General features: G+C 40.8%; 1 long non-coding RNA gene across 1 annotated transcript; it reads left to right on the forward strand.

Moving 5' to 3' along the window:
• The first annotated feature begins 1,624 nt into the window (after positions 1-1,624).
• On the forward strand, positions 1,625-12,460 carry LOC128137199 (uncharacterized). Its single transcript, XR_008233605.1, has 3 exons — positions 1,625-1,807; positions 9,830-9,885; positions 10,963-12,460. It is a non-coding gene; the product is annotated as an uncharacterized LOC128137199 (long non-coding RNA).
• Positions 12,461-20,788: the final 8,328 nt, after the last annotated feature.

Genomic DNA, 20,788 nt, shown 5'->3' on the forward strand with positions numbered 1-20,788 from the left:
GAGTGAGGAGTCCTCCCCCTGAGGAGGAAGGAGCGGCAGAGACAAGGGGTGAGGAACCGACCCCAACCCCCATTCCCCGTCCCCCTGCGCCGCCGGGGGAGGAGGGAGAGAGAGCACCGGGAGTGGGGCTGAGCCGGGAAGGAGGGAGGGGTGGGGGAAGGTGTTCTAAGGTTTGGGTTTACTTCCTAACATCCTTGTTTTCATTTGATTGGTAGTAAATTAAATTGATTTTGTTTCTTCCCCAAGTTGAGCCTGTTTTTTTCCCGTGACCATAAGTGGTGAGTGATCTCTCCCTGTCCTTGTCTCAACGCACCAGCTTTTCGTTGTATTTTCTCCTCCCCTTCCCACTGGGAAGTGGGGAGGAGTGAGCAAGTGGCCTTGTGATAATTTGTTGCCAGCTGGGCTCAAACCATGACAACTGCATACGGTAGAACTTTCCAATTTCGGTGTTTTCCTACCCCAACTTACAGCAGCTGGTGATATAGGCAAGTGTCTCATCACTGGCACTATTACCTGGACTTTAAACCTGTATGGCAAGTGGGTCCCTACTGACTGCTGTGATGGGAGACAGCAGCTCCTCAAATGGGAGGAAGAGAATTCTAGACAAGGAGAATTAGAGACCTGCTGCAAGCAGACCTCCGTTGCCTTGGAACAAAAATATGGCAAATTATGGCACAGTGGAATAAGTGTATTAGGAAAAAGGCATATTTGGTATTGCTGAGTGCTGCAGGAATACTGACCCACTGATGTTTCCTGAGGATGTAATTTGATGTTACATTCCTTCCAGTAGCAAAGCAAGTTAATAGACATCTTTCCTGTTCTTTTCCATGATTACTTGTTTGCTCCTGCCTTCATACAAAAGGTCAAGATGTGACAATATAAAGAACTGTGAGGCAAACAAGAGAGAGACAGAATTAAAAATATATGGCCTTCAGAAATGATTTTCCTTTTCACTAGTCTGGTGTACAATAAAACCCTAAAACCACACACACATATGTGTATGTATATGGCCTCACAAATCTGACTATAGATATATTTTTGTATACATACGTGCATGTACATATCTATGTTCATATAGCAACCCCTTGCATGTGCACTGCAGAGAGTGAATATATTAAAGCCACTTTTCTGCCAGGCAAAATACTCTAAGAAGCAAAAAGCTTCTATTGCTTCTTCAGCCACAGACCAGGCTTGGTTCCAACCCAACCAAGAGCAACTGCACTATGCAGAAATACCTTAAAACTATTTTTGCACTAGATGGGTTACATTTGTAATGCTGTAGACCTTGTACTGTAGACCTTATACTATGCCATGTTGTGTCCATTTTGGACCTTGTCTTTAGCAGTTCCTCCAGTCCTCAAGCATTACAGAAATTTGGTGGGACTTGAGCACATCCGTAGGTCCAGTAGTTTCTCTCTATTAAAGAATTTAAAAAACAAAACCAAAAACCCACAAAAAATGCAGTCCCATAATACAAATCAGGGGATGGGAAGGCTGATTCATTAAGTTTCTGCTCATGTCTCTGTTTCAGGCTATTTCCATGTTTTCAAAAGAAGTTACCACTTCTTCATTACAGTTCTTAAAAATATTCCTGTAAAAAATGCTGGTTTAGAAAACAAGAACAGCAAAAACTTACTTTAGAGGAGAGATTGATACATTTTTAAAAGCAGACTTCGTCACAGCACCAAATTAGAGTGTAGAAAAAACCCAGGTTAATCAGCAGAACCAGGGAACAAGTTTCTGGGGGAAGGCAGGAGCAGGAATCTTCTCAGCTGGATTTGCTGCTGTAACATGGACCACACTGAAGGTAAGACTCAGACCAGGTTCTCACCCCAACCTCAAACCTAAATACATTGCCTCCCTCTTTTATATTCCTCTGTGACTGAAAATATTTTTATGTGTGTTGATTTTAGAGTTGCAGATCACTTTATTTTTAGGATTAGAAGATGCTATCTAAACAGAGCGAGAATGGTTATTTGGTATCAAGGACCGGAAAACCAGAACAAACAAATGGCCCGTTCTACCCAGTATCTGGTCTCTGGAGTCTGCAGTGGGAGGCATAAAATCCCCATATTGTAACTAATTATGCAGTAATATATCATGGGAGATTGTCCCCAGCTGCCCATATTACTAACTCATCTGAAACCTGGATGTACAGGAAATCTCGAGAGAAAACTTCATTCTCTCAAGATTTCCAGTTTTGAGAAGTTTTACTAAAGTTCAGAGAAACAGAAAAAAATTTGACTGCTTTTATTTTTACTCTTAAGATGGTCCAGAAACATTGAGGTTCTCCCCTTGCAAGCTCACACAGTTGTGATTCTCACAAGATTTCACTGATGGGGTTTGGTTTTAGGACAGGTTTGATTTTTCCTGCAGCATGTATAAAAGTTATCAGCCACCCTTTTAGTTTTGTTCTCTGTGTGCCATTCACTGCACTGAAACTTATTGAAAATTTTGTCAACAATCAGCTTTATAAAAGCTTTGCACATTGTCTGCATAAAAGCCCTATTTTGATGAGAAAATGACTATTAATGAGAACATGTTCTTTTCTGGCATCAGACTCGAAGAGACACAGGTCATAAATCTCTTTGATCTTCTTGCAAAAAGCTAGAATCAAGGAAAGAAGCAAGTTCATTTTTTTTTCCCCTTCTTTTTTTTAAAGCTCCTGATTGAAACAATTCCATTTAGTAATCAGTAATTTATCATGCTTGCTTCCTCCCACCCCCCCACCCCCTTTCCTTTTCCCTGTGCTTTTGTTTGTTTTTGGTTCTTTATTTCAACATACCAGAAAATCTTTCTGGATTGTCCTATCTATTTATTTCCCTTGGTTTCACAGGGGCAGAAGAGGAGAATTTTTCAAGGGGGATGGTGGGGAGAGCATTGGGGTGAGTTTGGTTTGTGGTTTTGGGGTTTTTTTTTAAGAAAGTATGTGTTAAGAGTGGTGAAAAAAACACGAAAAAGAAACTATAAAAATGAAATGTGAAGAAGAAAAATCCTAATATTCTAGTTTAGTCATTGAACTGCTGCCTTACATAGATGTGTCAATACTGCCATCTCTTGCCTCTTCAACAACCTGGACAGGAAAGTGTAGTTTAACAAAATTGGAGAATGAACATACACACACACATAAAAGAGCTAAGTTTTCCAAGAGAGGTGAGTGAATTTTCCCTGGTACATTTTGCTGTGTTTTAAGAGGAATTTTTTCTTAATTTTCTTCTTTCTGTTGCTGTGTAGCTTCACATGCACCTTAAATAGTACAGCTGCAGGAACTAAGACCTCAGCTAGTGATTTAAGATTGCAATGTGAGTTAATTCTAGCCATTCTGAAGAAGAGAAAAAATCTATATTATAATCAAAGAATGATCAAATTCAGCTCGCATGTCTCCCCTGCTGTGCTGACAACATGCAGGTATGTAAATATATATGAAATATACAGTTGTATATATTTTTAATAAATGTCAACTACAATTTGAGCATTTTAACAGTAAGTCTTATGATCGGTAAATCTACTGAAATAATTTCCATAAATTGCAGACATGCATGTATATCCATGGTTATGACAGTGATTTGGTTTGATAGGTCATGAAAGATCATGTTGCATAAATGCAGTGGCCAATATTTTGGACCTTATGACTATGATCTATAGCAGAATTATTGTTTCATGGAGATAAACTCACAAGAACTGCATAGTCATTTGTCAGTGAGCAATGTTGTTTACTAGGCCGGCGCAAACTACATACCAAGCTTAAATGTCCAGCTCTTCAATTTTAATACCTTCACAAAAAGGTGCTATTTTCTCTTTTTAATTGTTATGCAGTGGTAATAGTTATACCAGAAATATGTACACTTCTGAAGTGAAAATCAATGAAAGTTTCATACTTAAAGTAAAAATTGATTTCTTAAGTTAGATGGGACAATTTCTGGGGTTTAAAAGCATATCACTATTCAGGTGATAAAAAGAAAGATTGACACTAAATTTTTTTGTATTGCAACTTACTGTTTGGTCCAACACCTGGGTTTTGGTTGGGTCATTACAAGTCTTCCTATGCTTACCTAAACATGAGCAGTTGTGCTCCTATACTTTGATGACAGGTTATTATTCAGTTTGTTCTGAAGCTTAAAATATATCCCAGTCAGAGATGTAACTATGGAAAGGCATATGATGATATTGTAGAGCTATGGGTCAAGGTTACAGTCCTCCAGGTTTCTCATAGATCCACAAGGTTGCTTAGCACATACTGTCCACGAGTGATGCATTGGTCTAGCCTGTAGTGCTACCCAGGCCAAACACAGCATCAGTATTTTATTATCCCCCTTCCTCATCATCGCTTGTTAATTTTTATAATTCTATCTGAGCATACTTATGGGGTGTACATATGTGCACAAGTGTATGAAGTGAGATGGTAATTAAGGGGCAAAAGCACTAAACCTGGCAGTTGTCTTCATTGCAGAGCAAATGCTTTATCAACAAACCACAGGTGTGCAGCACTAAAGCAGATAAAAACATATAGGACCTGAGATGACAGTTCTGTGTTGAAAATACATTAATCACCCAAGGTAAATTTGTGCATCTGTTATACACTGTAGGTGTTTCACTTGCTTTGTTCCAGAGATATTAAAATAGATGAAAATCTTTTCCCTTTTCAATGTGGTTGGTCCAAGAAGTAGGCATGGCATTTTCCTATTTGGTGTGACTTCTCGATCTGTCACATCTGCTCCGCTTGTTCCTGTGTGGTCACACCACTCCTCTGCACAATGCACAGGTGTGGAGCATACAACAGGGCTCTGTTGTGTTCCCAAGGGCCAAAGTTCATAGTGTCCAAAACAAGAAAAGTCTCAGTTTGGTCAATAAGGTGTGTAGTTCAATTAGCATGATGGAAACTTTCCCATAATTATGTCTTTTAGTCAATGGACTGCTGTTTCATTTACAGTCTATCAGTAATTTTGAGCCCTCAGAGATTAATTACAACCAGATAAGTTTCAGACGGATCTCCAAAGTCAAATAATTCCCACTGAAAATAATAGTCTTCTGATCCTTGTTGATCAATTTGGGTGAGTGCTAGAGGACAACTACTACCAGCCATAGAAAACTGAACTCATATATAAGAATAATGATATCAGCTCCTGATTTCATCTATTGTGGGAGGAACAACCTTGATTCTGCTGTCTGTGCTCATCACATTTTGGAGGAAAAAGAACACAGGTCACCGTTAAGCCAGGTGTGACATTTGTGCTTCCTGATCAATGAGGAGGTGGTGAATTACCCACTGGACTCACGAACCAAGCTAAGCCTTGTCCATCGACTTAAAACTCTTTATAGCTAAAAGTATTTTTTCAAGGGTTTAGGTGCAAGATAAATAGTTGATGAAAGAATTTTCTATACAGCTTATCATCAGCAATAGGGAATGCTTTATTTTCTCACTCCAGCACTTTGACCTCATCTATTTTTTTTGGCTCCACCGGCTTAACTATTTCACCTCCAGCAAGACATACTTATAAAGAAGTCAAAAACTCACGCTTACATACCATCTTGCCCATCAGCAAAATGCAGCAGCTCTTTAAACACAACCAAGGCACTTCCCACCGCATGGTACATCCTGCTTCAGTATTTGGAGTCATACTGTGCTTTCTTCAGTACAGTATTTTTAATTGAGAAAACCCTTCTCCTTATCTGACCCAGTTTTGTTAATTTTCTTTTTTTTCTCTCCCCTTCCCCACCCTTCAGCATGCTTTATTGATTTTTTTGCCATGAACAATCTTATGGCAATGATCCTGACTAATATCCTCAACTTACCCTAGATACTTACAAGAATTTTATCATAAATATACACAAGTACTCTTGAAAAAGTTTATGAAGGAAGATTCAGGTAAGATACACAGAATTCAGATGGTCTGGGGCCAGAAGTTTGGGGAAACTACTTATTTGGTACAAAGCAGATCATCAGAGTCAGTGAAGAATATCTTATTTTCATTAAGCAAATGTTGTCTCAACCTCATAGCAGCTTCTTCCTGATGTGGAATATCAGACAACCAAAATAGTTGAAAGGAGGGATTAAAGCAGGTGGAACAACCTTTTAAATCTCTGCACTGACTTGTGGACCTGGATGATTTGCTGAGAGGTACATCTGCATCTTCTTAGAGGATATAAAAGGTACTCACCTGCAGAAGTGTTAGGAACAGGGAGTATCTCCTTGAGATGACTTTTTAACAGCTCTTAGTGTGGTGAATATCCCAACTACCAACACAGAATGGCATATACTAGATAGAAGCTATCCTTTGTATTTCATATGTGTATGTGTGTGTCTGTGTCTCTGTGTGTGTAAACATAAGCAGTTAGATGTTATGCACATACAACCTCAGGATCATAAGGAGATAAATCTCAGGTGGCCACTAAAACAATTAAAAAAAAATATTCCTTTATAACAAGTAACAAATTTAACTTTCTTCTCCACATCACTGTCTGATGTGCATTATCAGTATTTGGTTTGCTTTTAGAGAAATGTAGATTCAATTCAAGTCAGCAATTCACTAAGATTTCCTAATGTTCTTAAGGTTGTTTCTCTATAAAACTTGAAAAAGGATCCTTAATCTTACCAAACTCCTCCATTTTATCTTCTACCCATAAATTACATTCCCATCTGAAGTAGCATTGGTAAGATATGTTATGAATTCTTTTACAGGTAATTCATTCCTTTCTTTTCAGTGCCTTTGTATGATTTTTTTTTAGGAGTCATTACACTTCTGGCTACCCACTTGAGAAGTTTCTTAAGAATCCCTTTAAAATCAGAAGTTTCAGAGTGTATAATGACCAAATTACTTTTTTTTTCTTCCCTCCTTTTCACTTTTCTTTCATGAGGGTTGCTGTTTCATCCCTGAATCTTTCAACTTCCCTTTACTCTCTGAACATATGCCTAGAGTCACATTGGACATCCCAATGGCTCCAGCACTTGCCACGATCACTCAAGCCAAGTGTGCCCTTACAGGCTAGTGCTGAGTATCCCAACCAGCAGCAAATGTACAAATGCACAGCAGATTTACTGCTTTGGAGGATTTGTAAATCAGATTTTGAAAGTTGGAAGATAATTATTTTTTTTTCTAGTAAATTTGTTTCATTTCCAGTTATGTTTTGAAAGACTACTAGGTAAGGCAAGAGAAGAGTTTTAGTAATATGGGATACTTTTAACAGCATAGACTAAAAGAAAACTTTTATGGGAAGGAGATTATTTTTTGTGTCTACTTAACACTGAGATTCTTCACTCTTTTTTCTAAATGTAGTGGCTAGTAACAGGAATTTGGGCTCAGCTGATAATGGTTTTGAATAAAGTGTGGTATTCCCTTCCCTAATTTCTCAAGATTGCAAGCAAAGCTCTTCACTATTAGGGAGGAGCAGGAGGGGTTTGTGTTACTAGCAGAGGAGAGAGTTAAGTGTCCTCAAAAGGTCAGCTGGGACAGATCCATAGGCGCACTCAAGCTGCTGGGGCTTGTCACCCTGGTGATTTCAGGATTAAGATCCTTAGGTAAGATTTTATATCTATACTAGCCAGGTTCATCAGTGTCCTTATTTCCACTTTTTTTTGCCCTTTTTGGTTTTGCTGATTTTTGTTTTTCCTTCAGACCACAGGTCTGCTCCTCTGTGACACACGGGGTATACAGGGCATTCTTGAGATCTCTTTTACCACACAGAAATAAGTCATTACTGGCTGATACCATCTAAAATATGTTTCTCTCACAGGAGTTCCATGGTGTAGTTTTCTCTGGTTCCTGTAGCTCATCCCCTGGCATTTTATTTTAGCACTCAATGTTTGTCACTCAACTTTGCTTTCCTTTCTGTTTCACCACTGCTCAGGAAAATCCTCCAGCTTTGTTTTCTTTTTTTGTTTGGTCATTTCAACTATACTAACTCTGCTTTTCATGTGGCAACTGGAAAACATTTATTTCTTTCAAATGGTAGCACTGGATACACTATAAAGCTAAGCAGTCTCAAGAAGCTTTTCATATTTCCACACAGCTATACACAGAATTTTATAAATATAAATATATACATAGCTGTGTATATATTTTTATATATGTATATACTCTGTCTCTTTAACAAGAGAGGTTTTGTAATGATTTAATGATGGGTGTTGATGGTTAGAGGCTGCTTCTCTCTCCCTTAACAGTATGAATAAAGCAATAGGGCATCTGTGAAATACGGTTCTGTAAATCTCAAAACAACAAGGGTAGTTTGTGTGTTTCCTTTTGCCCAGAATCTCCCATTTGTGTTAAGCAAATGTTTTATTTATTTGCCTGTGTATTGTTTCTGATTCTTTGGGATATTGGTAGGATTTCTTTGTGTGTCTCTCACTGTTTTGTTTGAGACAAGGCATGACTGAATGAATTCAGGTAAAATAAGAGCCTATTCCACTCTAACATGTACCCAAGACATAACCTTGACCCACACTGGTCATTCATGGAGGTACACAAAAATTGCACTCTTTATTACCCTCGTTTTTGAATTCCTGTTGATTTAGGAAGCAGGAGGTAGTAGTGGGATTCTCAAGAGACAGCTCTGCTCCAGAGAAATTTTTAGACTCAGGAGATTCTATTAGCTCAGGTAAACTCTGAATAAATATCCTTGGGGTATTTATCAACATTTATTTGAACCAGAAGTATATGAAAGTTCACTCATCACTTGACTAATCATTGTGGCATATGAAATCAGCATCCTTTTCAAAGACTGGAGAAAGACATGACTTGAAACCCTTGCTGTATTTAATTTTACTATTGAATAAAATATACAAGGTAATATGGTACGAAAGAAAGGACGTGTGTTTATGTGAGAGGAAAATACATACAGAGAGATTTTCAGGAGAATATCCAAGTTGATTTTATATGTATAAGTAAATAGAGGCACCAATCATTGCATTTTTTCCTATCACCACCATAATAAAATGAAAATCTTATTCAGCCACAAGAATGGCTGGTTTGATAGCACGACAACCAACATGCTATAATGAAGTAATCTTGGACTAATAAATAACAACTCTCCCACTTTAACCTCAGCTTTTAAAGTCAGCATCTCCCCACTGATATTAGTAAAATTACTTAACAGCCTTGCGTTTATGCTTTGGGACAGTTTAGGACAAAAATATATTGGAAATTATTTACCTCCATTTTGATTTCTGCACGGCATTTCTGTAGCCACTGCAATGGGAAAGGCTGTGACAATAAATTCCTGCATCTTCTATGCAAACAGGGGAGCTGTGACCAAAAAATGAATCCACTATCTAGGCTTACAGCCATGTAAAAGATCAAGTGGCAGGGAGTGAAGATGTCCTGGGTGTGAGAACCTGGACAGAGTGGTAGGTGCTTCACATGAAAAGCCAGAAGGGTCTTTCCTTCTCCCACTAGGTCACCACCAAACTTGTGTGGGTGTGAGGAGGAAGGGGTCCCTAAGGGTCTCATCCATTCTGTGGTAGATTATAACTACTTGAAGGGCCCCCATGGACTCCCAAAGAAGTGGGCAGGACAACGTGGAGATATCTGCTCCTTCCTAAACACTCAGTGCAATTCTTTTGTACTGCTAATGAGAGAATCTCATGTTTTGTACAGACTTGTTTTGCAAAGTGCTTCTTTGATGCAATTTCTACGTGTTCCTGAAAAGATTAATCATAAATTTAAATGCCTGTGAGGCTGGAGTTCTGGAAAGGAGTGTAATTAATGTTCTGGATAAAGCAAAAGCTCAGGCCTGATGCATTTAACAGGGGGTGTTTATTCTATAAAGGGGGGAGAGTATTAAATTCTACATGTCCCCTAAGTACCTTGAACCCATGTCCTATTTTTTCTTCCAGGTTAAAATCCTAAAAACACCTGAATTCAGCATATGGAACCCTAAAAGGACAGCTGGGTGAGTTTCTAGAAAAGTTATTTTAATCAAAGATATAACAGAATCTTGCTCTTACTATTCCTCCATGGTGGACTTGGTGAAGCCTTAGCAATTAATTGGTAAACCAGAAGCAATAGTACTTGCCACCATCATAAGAAAGTATAATAACGAAGAAGTTTAATGTCCATTGCCAAATTTCACCAGTATGTAGCTATTACCAGTAGAGTGGCTAAGCTGGGGACTTTACACACCATTTTGACCGGAATGAAGCTCTGATGTGACTGCAGCAATAGGGAAGTCAATTCTTCACTTCTGTTTCTGCCTGAAGAAGTTTGTGTAGAAAGAGGGTCACTCTGAGTTCATATTATCCTTTTTATTGTGCCAACAGCTATCTCCCAAATCTACAGGGCCAAGGCCTGTGCATGGGGGTGTTACTGCAGTCATTGCAAAGGGGTGGTGCTGACAGAGTAATGTGTTTTGTTGATCTGAGCACAGACTACCTTTGGACAGAGAATTTTTTTTCTCTGCAGCTTCTCTGGGCAAAGGGGTTAACAAGCCACAGATGATGAAATCTTTTGAAGATGAAGTGCAAAATATTGTATTTAAATATCATGAATAACAAACACAAGAGCAAATATCCTTCCTCTCTCTTTCCACTTTCTGTGTGCTCAACTTGCAAGTCATTTGATCTGGTACCACAGCTCATTAAAACAAAGAAAAGGAATCTACACTTAAAAAACAAAACCAAAAAAAATCCCCAAATAATTGCTTTCTATTCTGTGTCATGTTTTAATTAAAGATAGCAGCACCACAATCTACGATATATCTGGAAATTATTAGAAACCTTTTCCAGAGGCAAAAAGGATCAATATCTCTTTGTCTCAGTGGCATAAAACATCTCTGTGTTACTTCTTTCCTGCTGGCAAGAGAGAAAGTGGAAAGAGTCTAAGATGGGAATAATAGCAGCACCGAAGGGGAGAGCCATGTGCCAGGTCAAATGAGCATGCTTTTTCTTTTGTTTTTATTTAAAAAAATAAGCAGAGTGGTTTGCATTATCTGTTTCCATCCCTGCAATAAGTTTTGCTCCCTTTGCGTCAGGGGCAGGAGACAGCACGTGGAGCTACTGAGTCAAGCCACTGAAGAATGGAAATGACCAAGGGTTAGGTGAGGAGCCTGGGAGTCAAGTCCCGGCTTCCCTTCCTGACTTCACCACAGAGCTGCTGTGTGGTGCTGCTCAGCTTATTTGGAGCTGAGAAGATGGAGGTCTTGCACCTTGCACAATGGTGATTATGTCCTCCAGACAGTAATTCCTTGTTGACTATACTTGCCTGCACAGACTGACTTTGGCTTTCACCTTGTTGCTTTCTGAAGGATGGTCTGAAAGTGGTGGCACCCGAAGCTGGCTGTGCCTCATGTGACAGAGTTTACAGGCATGGTCTGTCTGCCTCTCGCAACCCAAACGCACCACAGGTGGGGTTCAGCCGAATCATCTAGTGTTCTCCAGTTGTCAGTGGAGAGGAATAGGCACTTACTGCCTAAGATTGCAAATAAACCATGACCTAAAAGTGCCTGACTATTTTCTCCTTATATTAAAAGAAGCCAGAGATGATGAGCTCAGATGTCCACATTATAGAAATTTGGAGTTAGATAGCATTAAACTGGGCCTCAGTTTCCCCATGTATAAACTGGGATAATGGGACAACAATGAATAATATCATATCTAATCAGTTTGCTGTCACCCTCTTCTTTATGTGAGTGCGTTGTAGCCTGCTTGGGCAGGAGAACCCATGTCAACACACAGTAAAAGGGAAATGTTAGCCCCATGTTGTCTGCTGCCCCTTTCCCTTTTCTTTACTGAAGTCACTGCATTTCTTGTCTCTGTCTAGGCTGCAAGGCAAGGAGCAGATGGGGCTGAACTAGCTGCACTCTTTGGCATTGCTCCCAACAACATGGGTGTATTTCTGAACTGAACTGCAATTGAAAACAAACGTTGTTTCAAAAGTCATTAACTTCCAGAAAGCCCCCACCAAATCCATGAGTGAGTGGCTTAAGGAACACCAGATCATTCATTTATTCACATATTTTAAGAGTAGAGGGGGCATTTTGACTGTCAAGTCTGGTGTCCTAAATAACACAGTTTGCGTTCCTTCACATTTGTCCAGCTGTCCTTCAACTGGAACATCTATTTCAGAAGAACTCAAGCCAGACCCCCAAATTCTTAGCTTCGAGACTGCTCAGATGACACTGTTGAAGAGTTTCCCTTATTAATTAACATTCCAATGAAAATTATAATGCCAAAAGGTTTTGAAAAGATTTATCAGCAAAGAAATTCACTGAAGCAGCTGACCTTGCTGTCATGAAGTTAGTTACCCTTCCCTCTGAATCACCCCTGGACCTCAAGGTTTCAGGAAATTTCTCCCCCAGCCTCAGCTTCCTGGAGAATTTTGTATCCCCTCTCATTTGTGGGGTGTGATAGGATAATAGCAGCAATCCAGTCCTTATTGTCTGTATCTGCGGATGAACAGTGCTGTATAAGTGTAAAGTGTTATTATTATTGTAAGGAAATAATAATACTAATAAAACAAAATGAATCGAAGTCTTGTCTTCAGATGGTTATTTTAGCAATCCAGAAATCTAAAGCCCATGAAATAGACAATTAAGAGGGGTTAGATACTTAATATCAGTCGTTGTGTTTTGGTAGAATTTTGCAATAACGCAGCTGCTATAATAATACGGATTTTTATTTCTCCTTACAGAAAGGAAGCAGTTGTGTTTTCGGAGAAGCCTTGAAGTCCTGCTGCAGAATGCAGAACTTGGTGTGTGTGGGCGCGCGTGTGTGCCTGTGCGCGCTAACGGCCTCTCTTCTCCTATTGCAACAGCTCCATCTTTGGGAGAGAGAAGGGGAAACGTTTCTTTCCTTTAGCTGGCTTTGCAAACAAAAGAAACCTTGGAAATCTTATTTCACCCTGGATTATCTTTCTTCCTTCCCTTCTTCCCCCCATGCCTCCTCCCCTGCTCTTCATCAGTTGTGGAATTAAAAAAACAAAAACAATACCCCCTTTCTCTCATTTCTGACATAAGTAAGGGCCAGAGACTCGTTTAATTAGTCTCTCTCATGTGGCTTACAGCCCTGTTCAAGGCAAACATTTAGCCCTGGGTTTCAGCACTCTTGCTTAGCCACTGTATTTTCCCTTTTAATTTTTTTTGTCAGGAAAATGTGGTATCATGTTAATGGCTATTGGGGATCCTACGGCTAAATCATAATCATAATTGTCTACACTAATCATAATTGTCTTGCTGTTGCAGTGTGCATCCCTCCCCCCTGTCAGTTTGCAGTCTCGTCCTGCTCCCTTGTACTGTGTGCTTATGTTGTATAGGAGCTCTCCCAGGCAGGGTTGACGTTTCAGTCTTTTTTGTCTATTGAGGAGCTGGGCCCAGGACACAGGGACTTCAAGACCCTGCAGGAGGGGTCACTGTCTGTCTTCTCAAGATCCTCATCCCAGAACCCTCTGATGAGGAGAGTAACTTTTATGTATTTAGTAGGGCTCACTTTTCCCTTTTAAAGTGAGGCTAGCTGAGGAAGACGAGCTAGAGACCCAGAACGAAGAGCTTCTCTCATCCACAGGCTGCTTTTAATCACTGAGCTACATCTGGCACTGTTGTTTTCTCACCTCCTGAATCTTTCATGCCTTTCCTTGCAGTGGCCCATCTCCAGCAGAAGACATTACATCTCCCCCTCACTCCTCTTAAACCTGAGTGGTATGACATGATCCAGGACAACAGGAGCTGGCGGGTGGAAAACCTTTGCTTGACATAGACCAGAACCTGTTTCCCACATCCTAGATGAATTGTCTCATCACTAGCCCAGTTTTCAAGGGGCAGTCAGTCATAAACATCCATCTCTGTCCTGGCAGCAGTGATTATGAAAGGGAGAGTCACGATACCACAGTTTTTGTGATGGACCTGATCTGGTCAGCATGTGGTGGCCAACCAGACGAGGTTCTTCAAGTGACATAAAGCAGTGCCTCAGATCCTGATTAGGCATTGGTAGGCATTAAATGCCAAGAGCATTTAGACCTAGAGGCCTGTAAGAAAGACAGAAGAGTACTGCAGAAACTACAGTTGCAAGTGAAAAAGGGATAGGGTTTGGTAGGTTCAGTAATCACTGGAATTTAATTAGAAGTGTGTGGGGTAAAATTGCAAGTAAATCTTGAATTGTCAAGCCCAGGGTCACTTTTTCTGAAGACAGGGAGGAGAAAAGACGAAGAGTATTGAAAGAAAGGGAAATTGAATTCCCAGCAACTATACAAAGGCATGGATAGAGATTCCAGAGTGCAGAGTTACTTCTTCAAGTACAAGACAGAGCTCAAGGAAAAAATCAAGAAGCCAGAGAAGTTATAGAAGCAGACAGGGTCCATAATAACCTAGGAACTAGACTAAAAATGGGTCAGGCAGATAGATCATGAGAAAAAGTGAAACGAGAACTTTCAGAGGCAAGATCATAAATGACATGAAAAGCTAACAAAGAAAGACAAAATTATAGACACTGAAAAATTTAATACAGCCCCAGAAGTCTGACACTGTGTCCTGGTTTCAGCTGGGATAGAGTTAACTGTCTTCCTAGTAGCTGGTACGGTGCTATGTTTTGAGTTCAGTATGCGAAGAATGTGGGTAACACTGATGTTTTCAGTTATTGCTCAGTAGTGTTTAGACTAAAGTCAAGGATTTTTCAGCTTCTCATGCCCAGCCAGCGAGAAAGCTGGAGGGGCACAAGAAGTTGGCACAGGACACAGCCAGGGCACCTGACCCAAACTGGCCAACGGTGTATTCCATACCATGTGACGTCCCATCCAGTTTAGGAACGGGGAAGTGGGGGGGGGCAGGGATTCACCGCTCGGGGACTGGCTGGGTGTCGGTCGGCGGGTGGTGAGCAATTGCACTGCGCATCATTTGTACATTCCAATCCTTTCATTATTGCTGTTGTCATTTTATTAGTGTTATCATTATCATTATTAGTTTCTTCTTTTCTGTTCTATTAAACCGTTCTTATCTCAACCCAAGGGTTTTGCTTCTTTTCCCGATTTTCTCCCCCATCCCACTGAGTGGGGGGGAGTGAGTGAGCGGCTGCGTGGTGTTTAGTTGCTGGCTGGGGTTAAACCACGACACACTGGCACTCCTTTGCTGGCTGCTGGATGTACATGGGGTGAGATTAACGTTTTGTGTCTAAAACAGGCCAGAGACCTTCCTAACAATTTAATGCTGTAGCTGATTAAGTTTCACTGTCCAGAAAATACTTCTGGTCTTCTTAAACCTAGTAATATGGACGTAGCCATTGTGATCTAGCCTGAAGTCACAAGGAAGTCTTGAAACTGAGATCTCCTAAAGGCCTAACTAGCAACTTCAGCATTTTTTTGGTGTAATGAAAATCATTTGTATACAGAGTTCAATTCACCACATGGGTTTTTGTTCAGAGATCCCGGCTTTAATGTCACTGGAACAGAAACACATGTTGTCTTATCCCCACAGCTCTGCTGCATCCTAAGCACTCCAGCTCCTCCAAATTCATGCTGATAAAACCTCATTACAGTTCTGTAATGTACTTCTGATACACATTCCCACTTTCACTCTCATCTGCAATCCCTGGCATTGGCTGGGGTTTGAAGACAAAGTGTAAAAACAGCTGTGTGGAAAGATGGCATTTTTTTTTCTTGCAGTATTTGAGTCACAGCTAAAACCAAAACTTACCAGAAAGTCTCCTGAGACAGCCTGTTCTTAAGAGAATTCATTGCTAAAACTAATTCACAGAAGGTTTATCTTCACTCATAGTATCCCATAGTTTCTACTTCCCCAATCCAAGGTTTCTTTCCCCATTAACTTCTGGAAATGCCGTAGGGTTCCGGCATCTGGAACCAGGCAATTTGGGCTCACTTCTAGCCATGGAATCAGGCTGACCAGCAAATCTTACCACCATTGCCCCACAACTTCTGACATTATACAGTCCTGCCATGCAAAAAAAATTCAAACTCTTCAAGAGCTACATCTAAACTCTTAAATATCACATAATTACATATATATATATAAAAATTGTTAATTGCTGCTCTCTCACTCCTCCCCTGCCCCAGGGAGGTGAGGAGGAGAAAATACAATGAAAAGCTGGTGGGTTGAGACAAGGACAGGGAGCGATCACTCACCACTTATGGTCACGGGAAAAAAACAGGCTCAACTTGGGAAAAAAACCAAAATCAATTTAATTTACTAGAAATCAAACCAAAACAAGGATAATGGGGAGTAAACCCAAACCTTAGAACACCTTCCCCCCAGCCCTCCCTCCTTCCCGGCTCAGCCCCACTCCCGGTTCTCTCTCCCTCCTCCCCCCGGCGGCGCAGGGGGACGGGGAATGGGGGTTGGGGTCGGTTCCTCACCCCTTGTCTCTGCCGCTCCTTCCTCCTCAGGGGGAGGACTCCTCACTCGGCCCCTGCTCCGCCGTGGGGTCCCTCCCACGGGAGACAGTCCTCCATGAGCTTCCCTGGCGTGGGGCCTTCCCGCAGGCCGCAGCCCTCCAGTCCCAGCCTGCTCCAGCGCGGGCTCTCCCAGGGAGCGGCGGCCATCTTGGGGGCATCCATCCCCCTGCTCCCCCGCTCCTCCTCCCCTCCTTCCTCCCTGACCTCGGGGTCTGCAGAGGGGTTCCTCTCACATTCCGATCCCCTACTCACCGTTCTCCCAGAGGCACGACCACCATCATTGACGGGCTCGGCCTGGGCCAGCGGCGGGTCCGACTTGGAGCCGGGGAAGCTTCTGGCAGCTTCTCACAGGAGCCGGCCCTGCAGCCCCTCTCCTGCTACCAAAACCCGGCCACACAAACCCAAAACACTGAGCTAGGTTTGTCCTTTGTCACAGAAAAGCACCAAAAGCAGATGAAAAGGTTTTTCCTGAAGGTCTTATTTTTGCCCAGTAACCTAACAATCTGAGCACTGCTCTGATCCATAGGAAACCCAGGGATCCTTCTCTAGTATTAGTTGCCCATTCTTCTAGCCATGGAGCTAAAATTTATCCTGAAATAATACTTGGTCCCAAAATAATACCAGAGTTCAGCCCCCTCTGCCCATTGGTAAGTAAAAACAGTCTCATGCATATTTGTAAAGGGTTTTAAAACATAGCTATGAGCCTTGCTCTACAGTTTTAGAATTTTTTTTTCAACTGAACACATTCCTCTGAGTAAACTGTATCGAATAACATTGAGTTCCAGTAAAGCACACTTTCCCTTCCCTTTCAAAAGCCTTTCTGGGACTGTAAATATAAAATATGTTTACTTGCATATTGTTTGCATCCATCATTTCCTCATTCTCCACAACGACCCTGAGAGAAAAGTAGAAAATATAAACTCTGGTCTTGTCATGATAGGGGCTGTCCTCATTTCAGCCACTGTTTTCCAGTGTCAATATGAGATATAGTTGAAGAAGTTCTATCAAAGTGCTACTTTGCTGAGCGGTTTAAGATAACCGAGAATGATCGTGGTTTAAGTTGGCTGTCAACTTTGCACTGTATCAGCCTAGAAGAGATCCTATTAGTAGTTATCTTACTACACCTGAAGGGGAGGCAACATCTGGCTGAGGTGCGGTAAATTTTTTAAACCCCTGAAATGGCTGGCATTTTCATCCATGGGATCATGCAGTGAATGTGAGGAAGGCTTCAGTTTACAAATGGAAAAAATCACACTTCTTTCTCCCTATATCAATTTGCATCAACCCAGTTATATCCATGAATGATGGCCAGCACTTGAAAAACCAAGAGGATACAGTACTCTTTGGGGACTGCATTTGACTCTTCACTGCTCTCAGATGCAGTGTGGACTGGGATGAACTGCGCTGGCTGTCCAAACTGTACGTTTTCCTTTGCATTTCTGCCTGTTTTGGTCACAAACTCTTTGAGGCAGTGGGCATTCCTCTTTCCCTCCATGTTTAAAGAGCCAAGAATATGCTTACCTGTGTTGCATTTTTTCTGTGGTACTTTAAAGCAAACAATAACTGGAATAAATCCTCACAGGAACAGACACTAGAATAAGAAATATTCTGAAGTCAGATTTTGTTCTGAAATACAGTCTGAAATTTATAATAAATTATTTTGGGGGGTGGGGGAATATTTTTTGCAGCCAACGAAATATTTCATTTAATTTCTGTCTATAGCTTTTAACGTTATCAATAAATATAGCAAATCTGTTTCTAAACTAAAAATTTCTTTAAAAAAAAGCAAACGAAAAACGCTCCAAGGTATAAACAGTTTCCATTTGATTTCACTTGCTTGGTTGTTTTTTTTTATCAAAGTGAAATTTTATAATTGACACATTTTTATGGAACTGACTTCCAGACATCAGCATTTCTAGGGGAAAACCATGTCCTCTTTTAAAATTTGTAATGAGTCTTAGAGGAGCACGTCTTCCCCAGTCCTATCTCTAAACAAGCCCCACATTAAAGGTGTTCTGCCTTTGTACATGTCCCTGGTGTAATTTTAAAATACTTGTCAGCAGCACCCTTTATACTTCCTGGAGATACAATTACACATGGACTTCCAACTTAATGTCTCTAAAATGCTTCTTCCAAGATGTGACTAAGAGTTTAAGAACATAAAAGGCTGAGAAAATATGATCAGCAAAACAGTCTGACTGGAGATGTGATGGCCCCCTGATGTTCGCATTACCGATTCAGATTGTGGGTAAGAAGGGAGAAGAGAAGTTTCTCATTTTTGGATAAACTCTTTATTTTATGACTGCTATTTCCCCAGTAGATACCTGACTCCGGCGCAAGTTTAATGATCCAAGTCAAGCCAAGGACATGAAATGGTCTGCAGAGAGATCCAGCTCTACTCCTGCCTTCTCTCCTACCTGCTCTCTACCTGGCCCTGGCTTGTAATACCCCCTCCTTTGCTGCACGGTGGAAGTTCAAGTAGGTTTACATGTACACAGCTTGTTAGTAGGGGCCATAGCTGATGGCATACATAAACTTCAAAGTTGCCTTAGGACAGGGGATGAAACAATGAGGAGAAAAGAGACAGAAAAAGGAAACCCTCTCCCACATGTCCAGGTGGGAAGAAAAGTCATGAGCTACCCAAACAAGCTTCCTCCTCCTCCGGGCGTCCTCTCCAGGGCAGCAGGTGGTGACGATGATCAAGTTGAAAATGACAAAAAAACCCTTTTTTTCTTGCTTTCTCCCCAGTACAATTATACTTCTCTTCAAGACTTGCTCAATCTCCCCATTGGTAGTTACTGTTTATGACACTACTGGTGCTGGTTGGAGCACGCCTGGTTAGGTGCACACTAATTGGCCATTAAGTGTTGGCATGTGTATTATTGATAATATTTACTGGATTTTAAATTTAGTATTATTCGTTATCTACTAAGCTGTGTTTGTTCTAATATGAAGCTGCAGACTAAAACCTACAGGGTGAAGGGTGAATGGATCTACACACAGAGGTATAGACTAGTATCTACAAGGCAAAATGGTGAAGAGGCAGAGGAAGAACAAGATCATTTCAACATCAAGGGCAATGACTTTGGAGAAGAAACTGGACATAACAGGTCAGAATCCCACAATGCAATGTGGATAGGGGCACTTGGAGTGCCATGGTAAAGGCACTGCCACAGAAGCCTTGGGGTGTGTTGATGAAAGCTTACTGTGTTGCAAGTGAAAGGCAGGTTACAGGTGGAAGGTCCTTCGCATCGCAAGGCTTAGAGCCGATAAGGCACCATGTAACATTTTGTCTTCTAGGTTCCCTGATGTTTTCTCATGCCAAGGGATACTGTGGAGAGAAAAAATCATGAGAAGGACAAGTGTGCTGAGGGAAATAAGGCAGTGGGCATGACATGTTTTGGCTGCTGGGCAGTACGGGAACTTACAAATGTTCTTCATTTTTCTGAAGGAAGAGGTGTAGTAAAGAAGGGGATCTTTAATATTATAGAAATTAGGGCCACTGTGTCTGAATTTGCTAAGCTTACCTAAAGGCAGTGGAAATAGACACAGTCCACAAAATTTCAACAGGTTACTGAGGAACATTCAGTAAGTAGGGTAATCAAAGGATTGAATTATCCATGGAAGATGTCTCTGTCTCTCTACTCACTATAATAATAGTCACTAAACTTCTAAATTTAGCACTGCAGTTAAATGTCCAAACTTATTTGGGATAATCCCAGGCATTTTAAAACTGAGAAACTGAGGCAAGGTGGAAACAAATGGCTCATGCACAAGAAACTCATGATCTAGCCTGCTAGACCAGGAGATGTGAGCTGAAATCTCTCAAATGTTAGGATACACAAAATGTGCTGAGCTTCTTTGCAGATCCCCAGGTTTGGTGTGGTGGATCCTAGCACAGGACCCTGTAGCCAAAGGAAATGTAAGCTTTTACAAACCTCACATCTGCCTTTTTTTTCCTGTTTTTTAAAATTTTTATTTGGTATATATCTCCACACACTAGCAATGGTAATTTAAAATCCAAACAAATATGGAAAATAATATCCTTTTCTTTACTATTCCTCATGTATTTACAAGTTAAAAGGAAGCCTTTTTTCTGTAGTGCTAAATGCAGTAGGAAGCACAGAACAACCCTCAGCAGAATGGACATCTTGTAAAGTATACTTTTTTAGCATTGACCTTTCTCCTACTTTCCTCTCCTGCTTCCTTTTCTTAGAACACAGTTTATTCCTTTTTGACTGCTTTTGGTTTCTGTCTGTTTTCATTTCATTTTATTCCTCTTCTCTTTCTCCTTCTACATCCTCGCCAGAGAAATCTTTCACTATTGAAAAGGGAATCCTCAAAACCATAATATAAATGTCCAAATCCAACCAGAAAGTTCAGCATAACTCTCTTTTATTCTTCTTTTTCACTGTTCTAACTTGCAGGATGTTGTTTTTCTATGAGAGACAGTATATGCTCAG

This window comes from Harpia harpyja, chromosome Z (genome assembly GCF_026419915.1).
Source record: "Harpia harpyja isolate bHarHar1 chromosome Z, bHarHar1 primary haplotype, whole genome shotgun sequence".
NCBI lineage: Eukaryota > Metazoa > Chordata > Aves > Accipitriformes > Accipitridae > Harpia > Harpia harpyja.